The 8,699-nt window shown below is 36.5% G+C and overlaps 1 protein-coding gene across 4 annotated transcripts in view; it reads left to right on the top strand.

The window, feature by feature from the left end:
• Positions 1-7,167: 7,167 nt before the first annotated feature.
• The window catches only part of LOC107306710 (golgin subfamily A member 6-like protein 22), a 3,703-nt gene continuing 2,171 nt past the window's right edge, over positions 7,168-8,699 (top strand). Inside the window, exon 1 of one of the 4 annotated variants that reach the window (XM_015850041.2) lies at positions 7,168-7,275. The gene's annotated coding sequence lies outside the window, so the exon portion shown is untranslated. The remainder of the gene's footprint in view (positions 7,276-8,699) is intronic. The other 3 variants (XM_015850042.2, XM_015850044.2, XM_015850043.1) reach the window with 3 other exon arrangements.

Genomic DNA, 8,699 nt, shown 5'->3' with positions numbered 1-8,699 from the left:
ATTCCAAAAGCCTTTTCAAACTACCTGCAAATCTAACAGAATTAGATTGGACCCTACACACTTATATAGAGCTATAAATCTAATGGCAACTCAGGAAACTGTTGGTAGGTTCTTGAAATGTCACACAAGAAAGCAAAGCATTATCAGAAAACTAATGTATATCTAGCTGACATGAGCAGAAGCAAAAGAAAATCAGTAAAAGCATGTGCTTACAGCAAATTACAGCTTTTTATTTATTATATCTTTCCTAATTGCTTCTTTCTTCCATTTATTTGTTGCGTTTAATGATGGCAAAATTCTATGTGCTATGGAAAAACTGAAGACAACAAAAGATTATATATTTCTAGATAAATAATTATCTATAGTAGATAAAAATCTATTACACATACATCTATTACATCGTTTAGATGTAATCTAAACAAGATCTAACCAGCCTTGCAGAAGAGGCAGGTGGATGAGGCTAAATCAGCTCCATCTTAAGGATCAGTGCACTCAGGTGGGAATATGGCTGTTTTCTAATCCGTTCTGTGTCTGAGAAGCATTCAAACACTGTCTTTTGTGTTTTTGGTGGATATGTTCTTAGGCAAGTATTATTACTTCTGTCCAAGCTATTTCTGAGTCATGTTCAAGCTTCTTTAAGGCAAAGCATCTGATGTAGCATAGCAGTATTTCAGCACGAGAAAGTGGTTTCAGCTCAAGAGGCAGAGACGCTGGATTTGTAAAGTTTTGGAATCAAAGTTCCTATTTCTGTATCATCCTTCCTCCTCTGTAAATCTATCCTTGCTGTTTCTGCGGGATCTCCCAGTCACCAAATTTTAACTATGATTTTTTTCCTACAGACTCATTTCTACATGGGCTACTACTGTAATGTTTTTCATCCCAGAAGCTAGTAAGATATATGGACAGAAACTGGGTCTTGACAACACTAAACTCGGTCCCTTTATTTTAGTGACTTTATTTCATTGTGCATGGATACAAGCTCTGACAGGAGAATTTGGCCTATGGTATATAATTACATGTGTTAACAACATAAATCAATGATTGTATTACCACACAGTATGGCAAATTGTTTTTTAGGCAATAAAAAGTCATTATCAGCTCCAAAGGAGCAATTGTGCTGCACAAAATATCTTCATATTACAAATAACTCACAGAACTCCTCTCACTCAAAATTAGCCTACTGACATGGTGGCAGATCCAAAGACAGTAGTGTGCAAAGGCCCTGAACATCCTGATTATTAAAGAAATTCTCATTGAGGATATTTGAATTCATATGAATGCATCAGCACAACTCATATTTCATACGGTACACGGCAACACATCTGCCTTGCACTAACCACTGCTCAGCACTCGTTCTGCAAACACATAGGACCTTCCTCACAGGTCTGACCTTGCCATCTGTGCCCACCTTCTGAGCCATGGCAGTGCTGTGAGTGGGAATTAGTGTCTGAAACAAATCATTGTCTTGACAGGACAGAAGGACTCTGGGTCTTTTTGCTACTTGAGTGGAAGCACCACACACAAGGACTTCTGTTACTGTTCCTATTCTTTCTCTCTTATAAGTGGTCTTGAAGAGATGAGAGGCTGGGATTAAGGTTGCAGGAGAAGATTTAACATAACAAAATTCTGAAGAGAACATCTGTGAATTTTCTGATTCCACTTGGTTTGTTCCATTCAAAAATCATTTCTCATGCAACCCATAGTGAATTATTGGCCCTGTAGAGCTATTTTCAGAATCTACAATATTTATAGCCCTAGTTAAAGAATAGACATGCAGGACAAGAACTATAATATGTGAAATTATGTTCTTTCAGTGCCGCACTGGAAATCTCACTGGAAGCAACAAATTTCTTTTGTTTAGGACTATTCCACATCAATGGCTGTGGGATGTTTGTTTTTTATTTGTTGTTGTTGTTGTTTGTTGTTGTTTGTTTGTTTGTTTGTTTCATTTGTATGAAAAAGAAAGACTTGTTAGTGATTTACCTACGATGTTTATAGATTTCCCCTCAGCACATGGAGAATATAGCAGATAGATTTTAGGCAATAAACATGAATTGTATATTAGGACTCAGAGATGTCAGTGTCTTATACTCAGAATCTCTGTATATTTTTCCATTCTATTTTTCTTCTGCACTCAGAATAATATAAGATAAACAGCATTCTCCCATTCCATGTTTTCTTCTTGTCAAATTTTAGGTTAGCAATACTTCAAAAATGTGTTAAGTATAAATTTAAGGAAAATAAAGGAAAATAAGGAAATAAAGTTATTAACGAATGTTTGTAATTATGGTGCCTGTTACTCTTCATGGATTTAGTAGAAAAACAAAAACTTTTAATCCACGGCAACTTCTAAGACTATTGGAGCTAAAAGTTAATTGGAAATTAACTTCATAGTCTGTGTAAATTATTACTGCTAGATCATGTGTTACTATATAAATAATACATATTTAAGCAGGCTTTAAGGTAGTTCAGAATAACAGAAAACATTACTCTGTAATAGAATGCTTTGGCCAGCTCCAATTTATTTTTCTCTTTTCTAATGGTAAAAGAATATCTCACATTTGTACTTCACATAGAAGTCACAACAATCCAGTTCATAACCATGATGTCTCTCATATATTGAAGTCACTTGCAAATTTATCCATGATCTGCACAACAGAAAAACGCACATAATTAGGGGCTTTGTACTTTAACCCATGAAATCATTTATCCTGGTTTCACTGCAAAGCAAATGAGGGTCTAAACTGGGAATTACTGCAGAGCAAATTTTAGTCTTTGAGATTCTAAGAATATGGGTCATCTGTCCAAAAAACAGATGGTAACTGAGATTCTTGGACATCTCCACCTCTCTTTTCTAATTAGTTTAATTAAATATATGTAACGTTCAATGCATAGCCTGTGTTAAATATAATCCAGTTAATGCAGATACCTGAGAACTACCACAAGAAATGTTGGTTGACTTTTTAAAATTCATATTGGGCAGTAACAAACACTGAGCAACTTTTGCTTTGTTAATTTTCACAAGGCCCTGCCCATGCATGACTTTGGGAATCCAAAACAGTTATCATCACGTTTAAGAGAGCTTACCTAGATAGAGCTGCAAAGGCCTTGTGCTGTAAACCATGCTGAACTGCCACTCTGCCTTGTTTATCACAGTGGAAGGCTTGAGTGCATGCTGAAAGTGATATGCACCATTGCAGCTGCACACTTTCTGGGTTCTCAGGAACTTTAACGGTCCTTGGCAATTTTTTTTATCATTATTTTGGATAGCTGATAACGCGTTGCTGTGAGGGAGGAAGGTGTGTGTGGTGATGAGGATGGTGGGTGGAAAGAAACACATCAAGCCTGTCGAAAGCCTTGGAACTCTGTCAAGTATGGCCCTCTGAAGTGAGAACACTTTTTCCTTCACTGACAGTAGATGAGACATCTATTAATCAGAGGAAGCTGGTGATCTGCTTCTGCAAGGAGTGTGCAAGAAGCATATCCTGGCCTTCAGGTGATAGACATGTACGCAAATCAAATATATAGCAATAACATTTTTTTAAATTCAGCTTTCTTGTCTGATGCCTTGTCTTTTCACTGTTCTCCTGCTAGATCAGGAAAGTAATAATGAACACCATTAAAGCTAAGTGAGTAAATTGCAATGAATAATTTACCCTCTTTTCCTGCCTATGGAATACTAGTGAGTAGATGACAATTCTCTTTAACATATTCATTATTCTAATTTATTCAAAAAATATGCTTGGTGGAATCTTCTGTATGCTTGGAACACATTTTCTCTTTGTGATGCCTGTCTGTGATTGATCAAATAAGTCACATAATGTTTTACATTGTTACCTGGGTAAACACTTGATCATTGTATGTTAAATGAATATATCTTAATTTATGTTTGATTACCACTTAGACATTAATTTTCTGTTAAAAATCCAATAGAAGGATACTGTGCTGTGTAACTTTTAACACATTTCTCACTAAACACAGATTTATGCAAGTGCAGAAAATTCTACAAAATGTGTGTGTGTGTGGGGGGGAAATGCATATTTTCTTATAGTCTCCACATGATTTAGGAATTGACTCCTAATGATGTGGTGCACTGTTAGTAGTTACACATTTTTTTTTGTCTAGTCACTTTTAATCTGTGATGTTCTGATGCTTTAAGTTTTCTGACTGCACTATTTTCTCTGACCTATGTGTGTTAACTTCATTATTCTCTTGCTGTGATTATGTGGAATAACTGTAGAGTGATCTGATACAAGCAGTGATAGATTGTGTGTAAGAGTCATTCAGAAACACAAAGCAAAAGCAAACTGACTTGTAGACATAAAATGAAACATCTCAGATGTTATCATTAAAGGTGACCATGCCTGTGACTGGTTACAAAATCTTGAAGGGTATCATTAAAAGCCATTTCAATCTTATGGTTTAAAATCAACCACAAAATGCACCCAAAAGTCTACCTGAAAAACAAGAAAACCTCATTAAATAATTATATAAATAAATAAAAATGAGAATCTGAAAATTGTAAGCAGAATTGTGTTTTGGAACATGCTAATTTCTATAGACTTGTTACAAAGGTCATAGCTCTCTATAGAGAAAATTGAAGTCAGAATCAGAACTCTTCTCCAGTAATAATCTAATCATAAATAGTCTTTAATCCACATCCTACCATAAAGATAAAAACGGAGGGGACACATGCTTACATAGAATTACACAAGAAGGGAATTACCACTGCTGAGTGCTCCCTCTAGCCAAAGCAAGACCTGAAGCACCAGTCTAAGAGACAGGACACAGTTTTGGTAGAACTGACCCACTCTTTAACATCTAAATTAGTCTGAACTGATTTTAAAATGCTCAGCAACTCAGAATCTGCTGTGAATTTTCCTGTGAAACAGTACTCATCACTGAACAAAGACTAACAGAAGGTGTCATTTTTTACATAGTTACAATACCCCTGCCTCCAACACAAACCTTTCTGTGAATTCTATGATACAACACTCTGGAGAATCTTTCTGTTTCCCATATCTTCCAGGTGAAATATGATGTCTCCTTTAATGGAGCCAGAAGTCTGCATGCCGTGGCAATCTAAACATGCATCTAGAAGCCTGGAAACATGTTGTCTAGGTCCAAAGGTTTCAGCCTAACAGTAAAAGGAAAAGTTTCTGTTCTCTCATTTCTTCATAGATCTGCCAAAAGGAAGAGCTGAGATCCTTGAAACTGAGCAAACGGGGTTATCTTCTTTTTTAAATTCTATGGGTTACTTTTAATGTATATTTCTTTTGCTTTCTATGGGACAGTCTCAAACTTACTCTGTGTTTTGAGGTGGAATAATTCCCTCCCTTCTCCCTAAATCCAGAATTTCCTATGAAACCGGTCAGTTTTATATATTGTCACTTAGAGAAAGTTAGCCTTTGCGTTACACGCATGAAACACAGCCAGTCCCTCTACAGGCAAACAACTCGCAGTGGAGAACAACTCAATCTGAAGCACCATCCTATGGAGGCATGTTGAAGGAACTGGTCTTGTTCAGCCTGGAAAAGAGAAGGCTGTGGGAAGACCTCATTTTGGACTTCCAGTATTACAGGTGAGTTTATTAACATGAGGGAAATAAACGAGGTCTGGTAGTGACAGTACAAGGGCCAGTGTTTTTAAACTAAAGGAAGAGAGATTTAAATTAGATGTTGAGAAAACTATTTACTGAGAGAGTGGTGAGATGCTGGAACAGACTGCCCATGAAGGTTATAGATGACCCATCCCTGGTGGTCTTTAAAGCCAGCCTGGATGGGACCCTGGGCAACCTGATCTAGTAATTGATCTAGAGGTTGGCAGTCCTGCCTGTGGCAAAGGGTGTGGAACTAGGTGATCCTTGACGTTCCTTCCAATGCAAGCCATTCTAGGATACAGTAATTTTGTAATTCTTTATCCCCTAGTCCCCTTTCCATTCATACAACATCTGGAAAATGTAATGTGTATTAAAACAAGCTTTCTTATAACTTTGTTCCCGAGTTCATTGGAAATTTCTCAGTTCAAACACTGAGTCCTGATACTGAGGCATTTAGCTCAGATTTTTATAAGCTTAGGCAGATATGGCCCTAACAACATCCGAAAAGCCATGCCATGGCAGTGACTACAAATCCTGTGTTCAGTTCTCAGTGAGAAATCTCCTACTGCTGCCCAAAATGTGAAAGAAAAAAAAAAATAATTAAGATTCCTTTTTTATAAAAAGGAAAGATGGTTCTTAATCTTTCAACAGAATTTACATTACAATTCACTGGATCTGGTCAGATAAATGACAAAGTATAAGTCTCTGGCTTTGTACCCTCCATCATAGTAGTCTACTGCAAGACCTAATGCTTTGTTTGCTACACATTCACAACGTGAAATATTATTTAGTACCTAACCTCAACCTTACTTATTCAAAATATATTCATTGTAAAAGATTAAACCTATAAGCTTGTTACTGCCTCTGAAGTAAAATAATCTTGTCATTTGCCTCAGAGAAAGCATGAGAGAAAATATGCCCCGGTTAGCACAGAGATAAGTAAGTACACTAGAATGTACTGGCTTTGTTAAGGCTAGCATAATTGTTCACATGTTAGATATGTTGCATTTTGAGACAGTTCTTTCTTTTAAATAGCTTTTTATAGATATTATAATCTAGTTTACCAGTGCAATTTCTACTTTCTAGCAGTGATGTCTGCCAGAATAACTGAATGTCTGCATTCATTTTTGGAGTTCACAGAGCTTTTTCCTTCAATTCATCTCTTACTTATATCTTTTTTTTTTTTTTTTTTTTTTTTGGGCAGTCAATTTCTTGACTAGTTGAGGAATAGACAGACAGACAGACAGATAGATAGATAGATAGATAGATAGGTTAGCAGGTCACTGACATTTGATCAGCACCAAGTGATGGCTGTGTGCCCCTTGCTGGGAAAGAAAAAATTACCTCAGAAAATAGCTCACAGGACCAAACACATATCCTATCTATAAGTTTTTAAGATACATTTTTGTGTTTTCATTTGGGTGAGTCAGGTGTCACTCGTGTTCTTTTGACTTGAAAGTGTGAACAGCTAAAGCTAAACCTCTTATGTACAACAGCAACCAAAAAAAGATACAGACATATCTGCTATAATAGCAAATACTTTTCAGAAGAATGGAACTTTTGTGGTCACCAGAGGCATTTTGTTACATCACCCATGCTGTGAGTTCTGGAATGACGTGGCTAACGGATCTGCCACCATATGCCAGATGGCTGAGTGATTCAAGGATAACACAACAGTAAGTGCCATATGATCTCCTTTCATTTATCATACTGATACTCTACAGATACTTACACTCTCAGAACAAACCGATTGTACCCTCAGTGAGTTGAGAAGTCGCCATGTCTGGCAGTGTTCAAGAGGCATCTGAATGAGGAGCTACAAGAGATGGTTTAGTGGTTTAGTGGTAGCAATGGTAATGGGAGGATGGTTGGACTGGATGCTCTTGTAGGCCCTTTCCAACCTTGAAATTCTGTGATTCTATAAAACTTGGCTTAAATTCAAGGCCATCCCCAGTCCAGATCAAGGTAGTAAAATAAAAACAAAATGAATAGCAAATTCAATTGTAATAAGGTGACTGTTCTAGAGCAACATATGTTTTGTCAAGCATTGCCAGGAGTGGATTGAGGCACTCAAGAGAGCCAGCTATGAGTTCATAAGAAGAAGTTTGATTTTCTATTGAAAAGAGATCCAGATGACAGGGAAGGACCCCCTGAAGCAGTTTGGGATCTCAGAGAGAGCCCAGGGAACCCCCTTCCAGCTGTCAAGCTGCAAGCAGTAATTTCATAGGATCTATCTGAAGGGTCAAACCTAACTTTGCTCAGGAGGAACAGTGGCAGATCCATTCCTCCCACCCCAAGCAGTGACCAACTGACTTCTGAATTTATTAGACAAATGGAATAGATTTTCTTTCTTTCTTTCTTTCTTTCTTTCATTTCTTTCTTTCTTTTTTCTTTCTTTTCATTTCTTTCTTTCTTTCTTTCTTTTCTTTCTTTCTTTTCTTTCTTGTTCTTTCTTTCTTTCTCTTTCTCTTCTTTCTTTTCTTCTCTTTCTCTTTCTTTTCTTTCTTTGCTTTTTCTTTCTTTCTATGTCTTTCTTTCTTGTCTTTCTTTCTTTCTTTCTTTCGTTTCTTTCTTTCGTTCTTTCTTTCTTTTTCATATTCTTTTCTTATCTTTCTTTTCTTTCTTCTTACTATTCTTTCGTCGTTTCGTTTCTTTCTTCTTCCATTCCTTCCTTTCCTTCCTTCTTCCTTCCTATTCCTTCCTTCCGTTCCTTCCTTCCTTCCTTCCTTTCCTTCCTTCCTTTCTTCCTTTGCTTCCATTATCTCCTTGTCTTCCTTTTCTTGCCTTTCTGTTCTTTTCTTTCTTTTCTTTCTTTCTTTTCTTTCTTTCTTTTCTTTCTGTCTTTCTTTCTTTCTTTCTTTCTTTCTTCTGTCTTTCTATTCTTTCTTCTTTCTTTCTTCTTTTCTTTCTTTCTTTTCGTCTCTCTTTCTCTTTTCTCTGCTTCTCTCGTTCTCTCTTTCTTCCTCTATTCTCTCTTTCTCTCTTTCTTCTCTTTCTCTCTGTTTCTCTCTTTCTCTCTTCTTTCTCTCTTTCTCTTCTTTCTTCTTTTTTTTTATAGACACTGTTTTTTTAGGAAAAAACAAAGACACTGTGTTTTTTC

This window comes from Coturnix japonica, chromosome Z (genome assembly GCF_001577835.2).
Source record: "Coturnix japonica isolate 7356 chromosome Z, Coturnix japonica 2.1, whole genome shotgun sequence".
In the NCBI taxonomy this organism is placed as follows: Eukaryota; Metazoa; Chordata; class Aves; order Galliformes; family Phasianidae; genus Coturnix; species Coturnix japonica.
Note: the sequence above shows the minus strand (reverse complement) of the source record. Positions and strands in the feature narration are given on the sequence as shown.